The following is a 17,102-nucleotide window of genomic DNA, read 5'->3' as shown; positions in this document are numbered from 1 at the left end:
GGTATTCTATCACATGAACATATAACACTGGTTTATCCATTCACTAACTGAAAGACATCCAGGTTGTTTCTAGTCTTAGGTGATTATGAATAAACCTATTAAAAGCATCATCATACAGAATTTTGCTTGAACACTTTTTAAATTTCTCTTGGGTAAATACTTAAGGAGTGGGGTTGTTGAGTTAAATGGCAATGTATGATTAATTTTGTAAGAAAATATTTTATCTTTTTCTGTTTTGCCATTATAATAGGTGCATAGTGGTAAATATTCACTTTAGATGTCCTCTAATTTTAAAGACTTAATCTTTTAAAAGGAGCAATATGTCATGATTTGTGGGTGATTGTATGTCAATTGCTGGAATTATGTTCCTTCTCTGACACAACTTTTGAAATAACATACTGTTCTTCAAAGCACCTTGTCATTGGTCATCTAATGGATACTAAATCTTTAGAATAATTATATTACAATTAGTTTGGGGGGGCAGGGATTCCATAAAAAGTAATTTCTACATTTTTTAAAATATATCTTCTACTATTTTCTTTAAAATCTGTTTTAAACTTCAATAGCTAAAATTATTTAAAGAATATTAAAGTGTTACTTTTTCTTGGCTAATAATTTACTATGCTTCTGACTTAGTATATAATATATGGCAATATGAAATCCTAATGTTAACTATATGGTTTACAGTTATATCAAGAGCTTAAGTGTAATTTCATAGGAAAACATACATATAAATGAAGATATTTACAGAATTCATAGAATTCTGTACAATAATATATAAAATTTACTAGAAAAGTTAGTTTTAAAATTTTTCCATGTTTCTAAGAAGGTAGCTCTTAAATGATTATCAATCTTCAATACAGTTATTTTAGTCCCCCCAAATAGATATGAATTTATTACTCACGACACCTGCAAGAAGAATGAAAGGGGAATAAAGAATGCAGATTGTAATTTTGGTAGCATTTATGTATTTGTATATTTTTAATGATTTAGACAGCATATGTTTTTTTTTCTTAACTGTTTCTTACAGTAGTAGGACTTTTTCCACAGAATCTTTAAAAATAGATCCATATTATGTGATGATATTTTTAGCCAATATGCAAATTAGTAGCGTGAATGAAAAACTCAAATCATTCTATGAAACTGTGACTTGGAAATTTGGATTTATGGGAGGATTATGGTTGCTGAATAATTATATAGATATTCCTTTTTGCTTTCTGGTATATTGGAATAGACAGGGAAATAACTGAAATCTTTGAACTGTAATCCAATTGCCTTCATCTCTGATAATGATTGTATAGCCTTTATCTTCTTTACAAATAGCTTGTAAAGATTTGTAAAAATTTTGTGACTGACACTCATTTGTAGCCATTTTATCTGGTTTTTCGACTCTGGAGTCTTATGATCACTAAAGACAGCCCCTAATGTTTATTAAAGAATGGCCTTCAATCAGCCCAGAATTGATGCAACCCAATTCCAAAGTGATCTTATCCTCTGGTCCACTATACAAAGCAGATACACATGTGGGGCACGACTTTACTACTTATAAGAATTAGTTTTGTTTTTTTTTTCCAATAATTTCTATATGGACTGAGCCCATAGATCTGTGAGATGGTGGAAAATTTACTCTCAGTCATTACTGGGGCTGGGCATCCATCGGTTACTCAAATTGAATGATAGCTCACCAGGCAACAGAGTAGGTGAGACCCACTGTGATAGAGTGAAGTATGCAGATTAGTGCTCACTGTCCCAGTTTCTTTCAAGGTCCTACAACTCTGTGGCTTCTATGCCATGCTTAGCACAAGGAACTCTCTGGTGAGGCTGGGAGTCCTTCAGGGCACTGTGATGGTTAAGCTCAAGGGTCAACTTGGTTAGAGCAGTGCCCCATTGTTTGATCAAGCAAGCACTGGCCTGATTGTTATTGTGAGGGTATTCTGTGGATTTAAATTATCAGTAAGTTGACTGCATCCATGGTTGACACATCTATAATCAATAATGAGAGAAGTCTCATCCAATCAGTTGAAGGCCTTAAAGGAAGAACTGATGTTTTCAGCAATCAGGAGGATGAATTTCCATCTCTACTTCAGCCAGCCAACTTTTCCTGGGGGAATTCATCAAAAACCTTCAACAGAGTTCCCAGCTTGTGGTCTGCCCTACTCAATCAGGACTTGCCAATTCCCACAGTTGTGTGAGCCAATTCTATAATAAAACATATTATTTACATATATAAATATATATATATACATACACACACACAATCACAGAATATATATATTCTCTTGTTGGTTCTGATTCCATGAAGAACCCTGACTAACATAGGTACCATGTAGCAGTTCCCACTGATGTCTTCTCTGGGCATTGCTGAGGCATAGTGTGATGGTACCGCTAACCACTACTCTTAATGTTTCAACTGATATTTCTGCATTATGGGTTTGCAGGTGACTTTTTTTTCCTCCTTCAAAACTTTCTATATTTTTCAAATTACTTGATATAATAAATATATTTCTTTAAATATCAGAAATAAGTAAGTTGTGCTTGGAAAAGCACTAAAAAAATGGAAAGAACAAGGGGTATAAAAATATATCCCTGGGGCGGGCCGCGGTGGCTCAGCGGGCAAGAGTGCTTGCCTGCCATGCCGGAGGACCCCGGTTCGATTCCCGGCCCCAGCCCATGTAAAAAACAAACAAACAAACAAAATATAATAAAACAAGAAAATGTTTAAAGATGTTTCCCTTTCTTCCTCCCTTCCTTCCTTCCATCCTTCTTTCCTTCCCTTCCTCCCTCTCTCTTTAAAAAAAAAAAAATATATCCCTAAATTTTCAATAATACCTGACTTTGCAGATCTCAAGAGAATGGATGAACATATTTCTACTTCATAAGAGAGGCTGAAAATCAACATAGTAAAAAATGTTTGTTGTGGTATATAAAAAACTAAAAGGATGCAGACTTTAAATCTCATTTTAAATAGAATATGTGTTTTTATTTGTTACATATCAGTATTTATTGATTACCCAAAAGATACTTTAAAGAAGGAACACATTTTTCCCTCAACACTCAAGTTAAGGAATATATGCCTTGATTATGGGCATTGGCATCATTTTAATGAAAATGGTTCATTATTTATTTATACTTTCATATGCTTAACACCACCTACAAACTCTTTGCTATGCATGTCCAAAATGTCACCCTGGCAAAGTCAGATATAGAGTAAATGCCAAATTATTTTTTCATCAACTATAACCTCTACATTTTTTTAAATTTTTATTTATGGAAAATGTCAAATATATAAAAGATTAAAGGAATAAATAATGAACCCACATGATTCAACAATTATCAACTGATCACTTAGCTTTAATAAGTATTAACTCATGGCTAATTTTGTTTCATCTATATTCACATTCATTTTATCAACTCCAATTATTTAAAAGCAAATTTCAAACTTCATATCATTTAAGTTTCTATATTGTTTTATAGGCAAACCCACACGAGACTCAAGACAAACATATGGGAATGTAACCTTCAAAATAATAACACTGACCCTCCCTTCTTGCACAAAACAGAGTCATAGGTACAGAGTTAGTGGTCTCCTACAAGGAATAATTTAGGGGCTCCAGAAGACCAAATGATTATAAAATAAATCTTTTAGTACTATGTAGTGCTTGACAATGACTTAGAGGCATATCCTAGGATTAAGACGTGCCCTCAAACGTCCTTTGATGAAATATAGTTTTCTCAGAAGATAAAGTATGCTAGGCATTAGCCCATTAATCAGATCAATTTCTGAGCTATATAAATGATAAGTACCTTCAACAGCATTTATAAAAAAAAAAACAACAGGAAATAACCACTGCATTAATTTCCCAGTAGCAAAAACGAATACTATACAATGTGTTGGCTTAAACAATGGGAATTTAATGACTCAGGATTTTGAGGCCTCAATTCAAAACTGAGGCATCAGCAAGGAGATGCTTTCTCCTTGACGCTGTGGCAACCTGGGTCTGGCTGCCAGTGATTTTTGGTTCTCGGCTTCTCTATCACAATGGCAATGCCCATTGCCCACAGGTTGCATCTTCTTTTTCTTCCAGATTCCACTGACTCTCAGCTTCTGGCTGCTCTCCATGGCTTCCTCTGTGACCAATTTCCTATGCTTATAAGGACTTCAGCCATATTGTATTAAAGCCCAAATGCATTCAGTCTGGGCACACCTTAACTACTAACATCTTCAAAGGTCCTATTTACAAATGGGTCCACACCCACAGGACCAGGGGTTGGGTCCTGAAAATGTCTTTTGGATTTAAATCATTAGTCAGTTAACTGAATCTGTGGCTGATTACATCCATAATCAACAAAGGAGACTGCAATCAGTAATTAGAAGAAGTCTCATCCAATCAGTCGAAGGCTTGAAGGGGAGAACTGTTGATTTCAGCAGTCAGAAAGGAGAATTTCTATTTTTACTTTAGCCAGCCTGCTTCTTCTGTGGAATTCATCAAAGCCTTCATTGGATTCCCAACTTGTGACCTGCTCTATAGAATTTAGACTTGCCAATTCCCACAGTTGTGTGAGCCAATCCCTATTGTGGAGAGCCGCCTCCCGGGTCGGGCCTAGTGGACACGCCGCAGCCTGCCCTAGAGCTCCCCCCGCCCATCGAGTGAGCCAAGATGGCGCCCGCATCCTGCCTCCGCGTATGACGTACGCGCCCGCCAACCCTGTCTACCAATCACCCTTGTATACGTGGCGTTAGCCCATTGGGTTTGGATTTTGTATATAAAGGCGTTACCCGGACGGGGAAAGCGAGACGACCCGCAGGGAGCCGTACCTGACGGCCGCATAGAGGTTGCTCCCCCGTGGGGTAATTTAGCCCGCGCGGAACCTGTTACAAAGAATGCAAGCTTAGCTCCAGTAAAGGTCTGTGCTCACAACCGCCGCGTGTTACGGATTCGTGTCTGCCATTCAAGTCGGTTTGTCTGCGTCTGTCTCTCTCTCCTCTGTCCCCTTCGCCGGCCGGGGGCTTGACGCTGAGCGAGAAGTCCCGGACAAGTGGTGGCCCGTACGGGGAACCTCTCTCTCCGAACTTCCGGAGTTCGCAGTGGACTTTCTGCGCCTGATCACCGCGGAAAGGTGAGTACCTATTATTAAGTGGGAGTTAAGGGCCGCGGGTTTTCAGGTAGCCCCGGTGACTCGGGAGAGCTCCCCGAGTGATTAAAAGACAGTGCCGACTGCAATCATGGGGCAGTCAGAAAGTTCGCCTCTGCTAGCTCCTTTAAAAGCAGACGGCTCCTGTAAGAGTGAGCCGCCAACTCATAAGCCGACCGAGCCCAGCAATAGTCCCGACACCTCTGACTCTGAGTCAGATAGTGATGGGACCGAAGGTGCGGATGCGCCCCCGTTAATCGACTGGGAGAGGCCCCCTGTCTCGCCCACGCAGCCCTCTGCCCCGCCAGTGGTCACTGTAGGGGCGCGGCAGCTTCCCAGTGATCCCGGCAAGAAACCTCACCGAGAGCTCCCCCTAGTGTCCGAATCCGGTAATTACGCTGGTCCGCCTTTGCGGAACCCGGAACCCCTTGCAGGCGGGCCGGGGGAGGGGCATCTACAGCTGTATCCCCCACCTGAATACTCAGGCCCTCAAGACCCCATATCATCAACAAGTGGAAGGAGGCATTTCTGGAAATGGGTCCCCTCTTTAACCTTTAGGCCTTTCGGTATACTAGGTGGGTACCAACCGCTTAAGCCAGAGCCAACCCCAGAAATGTACCCGGTTATCATTAATCCCCAGGGTAACAATCAGTATGAAGCATATGATTACAAAGTATTAAAGGAGTTGAGGCAAGCCGTCCATCAGTATGGCCCCAATGCCCCTTTCACATTGAATTTGGTTGAAAATCTTTCTGCCCTGTGCCATACTCCTGCAGATATATACCAGCTGGCCCGTGCTTGTCTGCCACCGGGCCGATATATAGATTGGAAAGCATGGTTTGAGGAGTTAGCTGAAGAGCAAGCCGCAAAAAACGCGGCGGGGAGACGCGGCGGTTGGAGTGCAGATATGCTACTAGGGAAAGGTGCCCACTCACAAAACCAAACAGGGTTCCCTACAGAAGTCTATGGACAGATCTTTCGTTGCTTCATAGGCGCCTGGAAAAAGTTAGCAGGTCAGGGAGAAGCTCAAGCTTCACTTAGCAGCATACACCAGGGCCCCACTGAACCATTCGTAGACTTTGTAGCCAGGATGCAAACTGCAGCTGAGAGAATTTTCACAGACCCAGGAATAGCAGAGACTGTAGTTAAACAAATGATATTTGAGCAGTGCAATAAAGAATGCAAAGTAATTCTAGTACAAAATAAGGGAAAGAGCTTGACGGACTGGGTTCGGCTGTGCAGGGACGCTGGCAGCCCGTTAACTAGTGCAGGCCTAGCTGCCATGCTGGCCAGCTCCTTACGAATAAATGCAGTGCAAACCGAAAACCCAGGAGCAAAGCCTAAAGGATGCTACCAATGTGGCCGATCGGGACACATAAAAAGAAATTGCCCTAATAAGGACCAACCAACCACCGCCCAACAATCTAATAAGCCTCATGCGACAGCCAGACTCTGTGGCCGTTGCCATAAGGGACCCCATCGCGCAGAAGACTGTAGATCAGCCTTCGATGCGCAAGGTAAGCGCCTTTCTGGCCGTCCTGAGCAAATTCCAAAAAACGGGCAGAGGGGGTCCGCCTTTCCGGTGGGCCCCCTTACTGGCAGTGTGGCGACGCAGTACCCATCCAGCTCCGCGCCTCCCATGGATCAGCAGGACTGGACCTCTGTGCCACCTCCAGGCTCGTACTGACCCCATCTATGGGAGTCCAATCAGTGAGAACCTCCTTTAAAGGGCCCTTACCGCCAGGTACAGTGGGGCTCCTTTTAGGGAGAGCATCTACAGCCCTGAAGGGACTAACAGTGATACCAGGTATTGTGGACCCAGAGTCCACAGATGACACCCGGATTATGATACAATCTCAGCAAGGCACCTTAGTTATTGAAGAGGGTGATAGGATAGCACAGCTTCTACTCCTACCCAGCTTGCATGCACTCCTTCCAAGCAGAAACAAGCAGAGAAAAGATAAGGGAGTTAGGTTTACTGAAGGAGTTTTTGAGGGCCTTCATATGTCCTTAGAGAATCGACCCATGTTGACTCTTAAAGTGCAAGGCCGACCCTTCTTAGGCCTGCTAGATACCGGGGCCGATCGGTCGATTATAAGACAGCAAGAATGGCCCCCTGCCTGGCCGACGTGCAAGGCGGAAGAAACCATTAGAGGAATAGGCCATGTCTCAGCACCCATGCTGAGTGCAACTGCCCTTCATTGGGCAGATGAAGAGGGACATCAAGGTAATTTTCAACCCTATGTACTAGCCTTGCCCGTGTCCTTATGGGGAAGAGACATTCTAGCCCAGATGGACGTTACTTTGACCAGTAACTGTTCTCCAACTTCTAAGCATCTGTTAAAAGGAATGGGATATGTCCCTGGCAAAGGCTTAGGAGCCTCATTGCAGGGGCGCACAACACCTATACAGGCTGTCTCCAATTCTGATAAACGAGGCCTGGGTTTTTCCTAGGGGCCACTGAGGGGAGATTCCCATCCACACCTATAAGACTAAGGTGGAAAACCGAAACCCCGGTTTGGGTGCCTCAGTGGCCCTTACCAAAGGAAAAACTCTCAGCGTTACACACTCTTGTGTCAGCACAACTAAAAAAGGGCCACATCATTCCTTCCACATCACCTTGGAACACCCCCGTATTTGTCATAAAAAAGAAATCAGGTAAATGGAGACTGTTACATGACTTAAGGGCTATTAATAACTGCATGGAGCCCTTAGGACCTGTTCAGATTGGGCTGCCCCTCCTCTCAGCTCTACCAAAACATTGGCCTATTGTCATCTTGGATCTCAAGGACTGCTTCTTTTCCATTCCACTTCACCCTGAAGATACCCCAAAATTTGCTTTTACTGTGCCCTCTCTTAACCAAGAGAAGCCCTGTCACCGCTTCGAGTGGACAGTCCTGCCCCAGGGCATGACTAACAGCCCTACCATGTGCCAGTTGTATGTTGCTGCAAAACTGGCCGATACCCGGCAGCACTTCCCCCAAGTAAAAATCCTTCATTATATGGATGACATTTTGCTGACTCATAAAGACACAGATCTCCTTAAGACAGCTCTGTCACATTTAGTCCTTACACTTAGAAAAGCCAACCTAGAAGTAGCCCCTGAAAAAGTCCAGATAGCAGAGATTACCACCTTCCTGGGGGCAAAAATTACACCTACTCATGTATCCCCCCGAAAGGTGTCTCTTAGGCTAGACAACATACATACCCTCAATGACTTGCAAAAACTTATGGGAGATATCAATTGGATTCGCCCGTACCTGAAATTACCTAATGCCAAATTAGCGCCTTTATTTGACTTGCTAAAAGGGGATTCGAACATAACTTCGCCCCGGCACCTCACTCCCGAAGCGAGGCAAGCACTATATCAAGTAGAACAGGCACTCAGTAGCGCTGCTTTAAAAAGAATAAACCCCCATGAGCCCTTTGAGGCCTGCTTACTGCCAACAGAGCTACAGCCCACGGCGGTGCTGTGGCAACAGGGACCATTACTCTGGGTCCACCCCGGAGTTTCTCCTAAGAAGAGTTTAGAGCATTATCCTACGGCGATTGCAGAGTTGGCCTTAGAAGCCATAAAAAGGGCCGTACAACATTTTGGCCAACAACCTAAAAACCTCAGAGTACCTTACTCTTCCCAGCAACTTGAGACACTTACTGGATGTATAGATCAATGGGCCATTCTCCGGTGTACCTTTTTAGGAAGTATTGACAACCAATACCCAAAAGATCCCCTCTTGCAATTCGTTACCCGACACCCAGTAATCTTTCCTAGAGTGACTTCACCCAAGCCACTAGTGAACGCCCTCACCGTGTACACGGACGGTTCCAGCTCCGGTTCAGGAGCATACTGTGTGGAAGGGAGTACTCCCAAAACAGTGTTCTTCCAACCACAGAGACCTCAATGGGTAGAATTACAGGTCATTATTACAGTCCTGAAAGAAATTACCGATCCCATAAATATTATATCTGATTCGATTTATGTCGTAAATTCTGTAAATATTTTAGAGACGGTGGGCATTATAAAATATTCCTCCTCAGTAAGACCATTCTTTATCAAACTTCAAGAGACAATATGTGCCAGACAACATCCTTTCTACATAACTCACATTAGAGCGCATACAGGCCTGCCTGGCCCCATGGCACAAGGAAATCACATAGTAGATGTAGCCACTCGACAGCCACACATCTTCCCTGCGCTGACACCATATCAGCAAGCCCGAGAATTCCATGACAGATTTCACATCAATGCAGGTACCCTAGCTAGGCGGTTTAATATACCACGTGCGACAGCTAGAGATATAGTCCGAGCGTGCGGAAATTGTGTAGAACAAAGAGCAGTCCCTTCAGTTGGGGTTAACCCTAAAGGTCTCATCCCGGGAGACATTTGGCAAATGGATGTCACCCATCACTCAGAGTATGGTAAAGTTAAATACCTGCATGTGTCAGTGGATACTTGTTCTCAAGTTTTATTTGCCTCTGCCGAATCAGGAGAAAGAGTCCACCAAGTAATTGCACACTGCCTTGCCGCTTGGGCAGCTTGGGGTAAGCCGAAAATATTAAAAACAGACAACGGACCCGCTTACACCAGCAAAGCCTTCCAAAGCTTTTGTGCAAATATGGAAGTGCAATTAAAACATGGTATCCCCTACAACCCTCAAGGGCAAGGAATCATTGAAAGAGCACACAGGTCTCTTAAAGACTTGCTCAAAAAACAGAAAGGGGGAATAGGCCACGGCCTGTCCCCGAAGGCTCAACTGTCTGTAGCCTTATTTACATATAATTTTTTAAATGAAAATTCACTAGGAATGACACCTGCTCTTCAGCACACTACTCCGAGTCCTCCACATAGAGGTCTAGTCCGTTGGAAGGATGTCCTGTCAGGACAATGGCAAGGCCCTGACCCAGTGCTCAGCTGGGCCAGAGGCTCTGTTTGTGTTTTTCCCCAGGAACCAGGACGTCAACCTGTGTGGGTTCCGGAAAGACTGGTGAGAACCGTGACGTCGCCCGAGGACGCCAAGGAACTGTTGCCCAGAAAATTGATAAGCCTCCAACCAGAGCCACCAGATCCGGTCTCCAACTCTGCTGATGATGGCGACGAATGACAAGATGACAACAGGAGCGCTAGTCACCCTTCTATCGTATAGAAAGGGGACCAGCTTTAAAACCTCCCTACCTTTACTAACCTCTCCCAACAGGTGGATTCAGACCTTCGAGTGCTTGGGGATATCAAGTTGACCCCCGTTGATTTCGACCTTTCCAAACTGGGCGAGACTGTACAAAGTCTGTGGAACCGAGTCACCTCATGGTTCTCTTGGCCCAATTTGACTACTTGGATCCTCGTGGCAGTGGGACTATTAGTGGGTTTAGTCACTGTTAAATGTTTGTTAGAACGCTTGCTCCAGACACAGCAGCAATTACGTGTCACTACCATGTTGGCTATGTCACTCGCCCCTGATGCTCCTGGCAACGACCGTCCCGCTACCCAGTCCTTCCCCTCACTGTATGACCCGTCCCGGCCACTCAGGGCGGGGCGCTCGAAAACAGGATCTGCTGCAAAGCCCATGGCCGTGTCCCGGGTGTAAAAGGCGGCACCAGAAGTCATAATTTTTGTCTAAAGGATGATCTCTACGGCGGAGTCACGGTCCTGGCCAGACTAGACTCCGGCCATTGCACAGAGACACCTAATGACGCTCTCGGCTCTGGTTGCCGCTCTCCTGCCCCCCCACATAACCCAGTTGCGAGGCGAAGCACTGCAGGGAGAGTCACGTTGTTTCCAGTTCACGGGCTCTCCGGTCTCTATATGAGGAGGCATTCTGGTTGGTGCCTAGCAAGCCTAGTCCAGACTCCCCAAAGCACCAAAACATGTAGTGGGCCTGAGTGGCCCACGGGAGCTCACTCATCAATGGAGACACTGGGTCAAAATGAATAAAAAAGGGGGAGATGTGGAGAGCCGCCTCCCGGGTCGGGCCTAGTGGACACGCCGCAGCCTGCCCTAGAGCTCCCCCCGCCCATCGAGTGAGCCAAGATGGCGCCCGCATCCTGCCTCCGCGTATGACGTACGCGCCCGCCAACCCTGTCTACCAATCACCCTTGTATACGTGGCGTTAGCCCATTGGGTTTGGATTTTGTATATAAAGGCGTTACCCGGACGGGGAAAGCGAGACGACCCGCAGGGAGCCGTACCTGACGGCCGCATAGAGGTTGCTCCCCCGTGGGGTAATTTAGCCCGCGCGGAACCTGTTACAAAGAATGCAAGCTTAGCTCCAGTAAAGGTCTGTGCTCACAACCGCCGCGTGTTACGGATTCGTGTCTGCCATTCAAGTCGGTTTGTCTGCGTCTGTCTCTCTCTCCTCTGTCCCCTTCGCCGGCCGGGGGCTTGACGCTGAGCGAGAAGTCCCGGACACCCTATAATAAATGTCTTAGTATCTATCATCTATCTATCTATCTATCTATCTATCTATCTATCTATCTATCCATCTATCAATCAATCTATCTATCTAATTATCCATCTGTGTATTTCTCTGTAGGTTCTGTTTCTGTGCTGACCTTGACCAATATCATCAGGATACCAAAAATCACCTTTGCCAGCTTCACAATTTTGCCTAGGCTCCTCTTGATTCCTCTTGGTCAGGAAGGAACAGAACAGTCAATAAGGAATATGAATGAGTCATTCTCACATGGAGCTACTAAATCTGGACTTTTAAAAGACTATCCACTAAAATTTCTAGTGAGTCATTCCACATGGCCAAAAGGTATTGGAGCATCTTGCATGTGACTCTACTTGGACAATTAATACACACGGACTTACAGAAGAATTTAGGTGTTCTTGAATATAATTTTTTAACAGTTTTATTGCTTTTATTATTAGAAAATTCATCATTTCTTTTTCAATACTTTTCTGCCACATCTATTTATCCTGAAAATATTCTTTATGATGATAAAAACATTTCTGGAGAAGGGAAACAGAGAATGCACAATGGTTAGGAATATGACAGACAACCAGACTGCCTGGGTTTGAAGTGTTGCCATGACACTAACTGTATGACCTTCAGAAAATTGCTTAACCTTTCCTATCTCAGTTTTCTCATCCATAAAATGGAGATAGGGCGGGCAACGCTGGCTCATATGGCAGAATTCTCACCTGCCAGTGCCTGCCCATGTGAAAAACAAACAAACAAAATGTCCATGTAAAAAACGAACACTAAAAAAAAAAAGGAGATTATAACTCATTTCATAGACCTGTTTTGAGGGATTAACTGAATTAACATATGGAAAGTGCTTAGGATACTGTTTAGCACATAGTAAGCACTGTGTAGCTGTAAACCATTATATTTTCTCCTTTCACCACGATGTAAGCTCTGGAAAGACTGGTGGTTATTTTGTCTATGAATGTATCCTCAGTGACTGGTACTGGCACAAAACACACTCATTTAACATTTGTTGAATAAGTAAATATATAAAGCTTTAGTTATCTTATTACACAGAAAGTTTTAAACCTTTACATTTATCACTGAGGATGACATTTAAGAAGAACAATGTTAAACAATCATGATGAAGTACAAATAATTAACTGAAAATCAGGAAGAAAGAAATTACATATCTTTTGATTTTTAATTATATTCATGATGGCGAGAGCAAAAAAAACTAACCTATGTTCAAAAGGCAGTGAAGCCCAGTGGTCTTTCGTTCCCGTTAATATCTGAATACATATATCATCAAATATGAATTATATCTTTACTTTTGTTTTTACAAAGGTAAACTCAATTTGGTAAGTCAGCTATATTAGGAAAATAACTGGGAAATGAAGACAATCAGCCTTTCAAAAACATTCCAAATAGACGGCTTACTCAAAAAAAAAAATTTTTAATTGTCAATTAAAACTTCGACACGCGTAACTCCCCCTGCGCGCTCACGTTAACGGCAGCCGGCGGCGTTGCTGAGCGGGTCGCAGGTAACCGCTCCCTGCGCGGGGAGAGTCTCCTCCCTTTCCGCGCGCAGTCAGTGCCCGTGCTCGTGCTCGCCAGCAGTGGCGTCGCCCAATCGCAAGTAGACCCGCTGGCCCTAGGGGTCCACCAGTTCGGCAACAAATACATCCAGCAGACCAAGTCCTCACCCTGGAGCGCAGCATCAACCTGTACCCTCTTACCAATTATTCTTTTGATACAAAAGAGCCCCTCTATGAGAAAGACAGCTCGGATGCAGCCCGATTTCAGCGCATGAAGAAGAATTTGACACAACTGGAAAGTGGAGAACTGTAGAAGGAGTTCTGATGGTACAGGAGCACCGGCTACCCCATGTGTTACTGCTACAACAAGGAACAACTTTCTTCAAATTACCTGGTGGTCACCTTAGCCCAGGAGAAGATGACATTGAAGGACTAAAACGCTTAATGACAGAGATAATAGTTCGTCAAGATGGAGTCCTGCATGACTGGATCATTGATGATTGCGTTGGTAACTGGTGGAGACCAAAGTTTGAACCGTCTCAGTATCCATATATTCTTGCGCTATTACAAAGCCTAAGGAACATAAGTTGTTTCAATCAAGAGAAAGCCGTATTTGCAGTCCCTAAAAATTACAAGCAGGTAGCTGTGCCATTATTTGAATTGTATGACATGTATGACATATGGGCCCATAATTCTAGTCTCCCTCAGCTTTTGAGCAGGTTTAATTTGTATACAACTGAATTTCTGTGCAGTGGAGAAGTAAAAGAAACCTCTCTGTGAGCACAGCTATACAGTGTAGAAGAGTAAACATGGCAGAATTTTTTTTTGGTTTTATCTTTTTCTAATTCCCTAAATTGCCCCCTGTTTTCTGTTGATTGAATAGTAAAGTTAATATGAAGAACTAAATAGGGGTGTAAACAAATGTAATAATGTTTAATTCACCTTGGTTCTACTCATACTTTTATGTAACATTAAACAAAGTGTTCTTCTTTGTACATTTTTTTTAAATTTCACATTAAACTTTTAAAATCCTTTAAAAAAATCTCAATTAAAAACTTATTTAAGGGTGGTACAACAGTGGCTCATTGGCAGAATTCTTGCCTGCCATGCAGGAGACCCGTGTTCGATTCCCGGAGCCCGCCCATGCAAAACAAAACAAAACAAACTTATTTAGACTCTACAGATAAAAGCATCCTATGATTGGCAGGCAGCTAATATTCATGTTTATCTTGTTTTGTTTTCTTGCTTTCTTATGAAAAAGCACTGCCAGCATATAGGACGTTTCATAGAATTTAACTTTTCAAGTAACCTAACATTATCTCTCTCTGTAGTATTAAAACATTTTCATGGGCATTTCCCAAAACTGTATTAAATTTATCCTTGCTGTTTTGCACATTGCAGGCCTTGCTTGGTTAAATTTTATGTTGAATAATTTAACCTTTTCATAATGACTCAGGGTCATCATTACCAAAATTAATTATTGCTCTGTGTTGTAATACAGGGATGCCCTAGGGAGTTTTTGAGGTTTAGGAAGTTGTTTGCCTTACCGAAGGCTCCATCCACATTGCTATGATTTTTCAGTTCTTATTAAGAGGATGAGGGTAAAAAGAGGGCTGACACTAAACATTTACTTCAGCAAGTATGGAAAGCCACTGGGCTCTGATTTTGAACCAAGGCCCTTAAATAATCATTCTCCACCACCAGAGGGGCTGTGTAAGAGAAAAAGGAAGCTAATGTTTAGACACCTGAGCTTAGAGTCTATCCCAGGAGAAACTCTCCTGAAGTGAGAGAGAACAAAAGAACCTTGTAGAACAAGGAGGACTTCTACTGCAGCCCTAAGTATTTTACACGGTCAACTTCCCAGCCTAGCTCATATGCCTAAGTCATAAAAATATTACTTATAAATCTCAAGATGCAAGAAAGTAAAATGGTAGAATTTCTTAGGCACTGTACTATTGAAGTTCAACTTAAAAATCTCATGAACTTTGGTGGAAATAGATGATGTAATAGCAGTGTTGGGTCAAGGGCAAATGTTGCAGGTTTTTGAAAGAGTGACACAAATGCCCGAGACTAAGATGAAACATCATTGCTCTTAGCAATTGCTGCAAGTATCCTACATTAGCCAAGTATTTTATCTATTCTTCAGACTTTGAAAAGTTTCTTTTTCTGAGACAGGGAAAATAGGGATTATATTTATCTCCATCTATTTTTAACATAAAATTCTTAGCTTTTACTTCTTGGTGGAGCTAGTTTATCTGTCACTCTCTGTCCCCCTTGTAATTTGTTGCTTCTAATTTGTTCTGGGCTGGGAAGCCACAATCCAAGCTTTCTAATATTGGATCAATAATAAAAGGAATATTGGCATGAGGGTTTTGCCCATGGAAAGTGCAGAGGCTTCAGGCAATAGACAACAATGTTATCTATTTTAGGATCCAAAGGAATATTCGATTTGATTCCTGGTAGTTAATATGTTCTAGGATTGCTAAAATTGCAAAACATATTACCTTGAGATAAATAAAGTGTCATCACAAATGGATTTAGAGACTCTGAAGTCATCAGTTTAGTAGTGATTTAATGCATGCTACTCAAGTGTTTTATCATAATGACCACTTTCTGTGCAATCTTATTACTTGTGAAATTGGGTACCCTTGTATGACTGGTCTATAGCATGTGCCCTCCAATAATTTAGTAGAAATTAAATTCTAGGAGAAACATAAAACTATATTTAAGATGTTTTTTAAAATTATTCTTAAAATTTCCATGTGGAAAAAGAAAAGTTAATTTGAGCTCTGCTTATGACCTTTGGATCTCTCTATTATCTGCTAAACATTTCAATGTCTTCACAGTATCCCTTTTATAAAGATTTATAAGTAAAATTAAAACAGAAGTAAAAACTAGATTAATGACCACAGTAAAAGACCCAACAGTTTCTAAAAACTGATTTCCTTTTTTAAACCCATGGGAGCAATCACAGGGAATTCTTCTTAGTACAGATTAGAAGATGTAAATCAGTTCTCCTCTTCAGATATTCTCTGCAGGATTATGTCTAGATGCAGAGAGAGAGAGTTGCTATAGAATTCGCAGCCACTATTGTATGTTCAATGCTGGTTATTGCAGTAGTAAACTTTCACTTACAAACAGCTTAAAACAATCACTGCATCCCCTGCTATTTGTCATCTACTCCTGACTGTATTTGAATTTGTGCTAAAAGTGTAGAAGACAGCAACTTTCAAACTATTATTGCTATTTACATCTTTGGGACATGGCATTGTTGACCACTTTCCTCTTTTTAAACTCTTTTTTATACTTAGCTTCTATAATAATTTCATAACTTGGACCAGTACCCTTTACTAACTCCTGTCTTTCCCCTTCCAACTTTGTATCTTAGGTGTTTACCCACCCACTGCTAGGTTATTAAAGCAGTTTCATAATTATTCTCCCTTCTATCTCTTTTCTACCTCGAATCATCCAACTTACCAAGTTCATATCAATTTTCTTAACAGATCCTTTTTCCAAGCCTGCTCAAAACTGTCAAATCCTATCTGCATGATAGAAGTTCATTTCCTTAGTTCTTTCTAAGTAACTCTCCCCAAACTTATTTTCTCCTATTTCTCTAACCTTCCTTCACCCCAGCTAAACTTTCAGACTTACCATCTTAAAGACACCCTGCCTATGATCTCAATGATTTTTCCCCACCATGGATGCCTCCTTCTCACCTCGATATGGTATGGGATGTTGGTGAGAAGAAGAGAAATAAAGGCAAGAAAAAAATCCCATACCATTTTTGCTTCTCTAAAATTGAGGGTGTTGATGTAACAGGCAATGTTTTATGGCGCCTTTCTTAACTAAATTCTATTATTTGTCTTGTTCTTCACAAGAAGCACATTATCTTCCAGAAATGCAACGCTTTTTGTAAGATGGCTAACTCAAAGAAGGAAGAGATAGTCTCTACCAAAAAACTGGTTTAAACAAAGCTAGGAATGGTCTTTCTTTGCCCCATCTGGTCCTCCATCTTAAAAATTAT

The 17,102-nt window shown here is 42.2% G+C and overlaps 1 protein-coding gene and 1 pseudogene across 2 annotated transcripts in view; one reads left to right on the top strand and one right to left on the bottom strand.

The window, feature by feature from the left end:
* OXR1 (oxidation resistance 1) overlaps nucleotides 1-17,102 on the bottom strand; it is a 440,301-nt gene that overhangs the window by 403,394 nt on the left and 19,805 nt on the right. The window lies entirely within an intron of this gene.
* LOC143685742 (cleavage and polyadenylation specificity factor subunit 5 pseudogene) lies at nucleotides 11,792-13,900 on the top strand (annotated as a pseudogene).

This window comes from Tamandua tetradactyla, chromosome 6, assembly GCF_023851605.1.
Source record: "Tamandua tetradactyla isolate mTamTet1 chromosome 6, mTamTet1.pri, whole genome shotgun sequence".
Classification (NCBI taxonomy): domain Eukaryota; kingdom Metazoa; phylum Chordata; class Mammalia; order Pilosa; family Myrmecophagidae; genus Tamandua; species Tamandua tetradactyla.
Note: the sequence above shows the minus strand (reverse complement) of the source record. Positions and strands in the feature narration are given on the sequence as shown.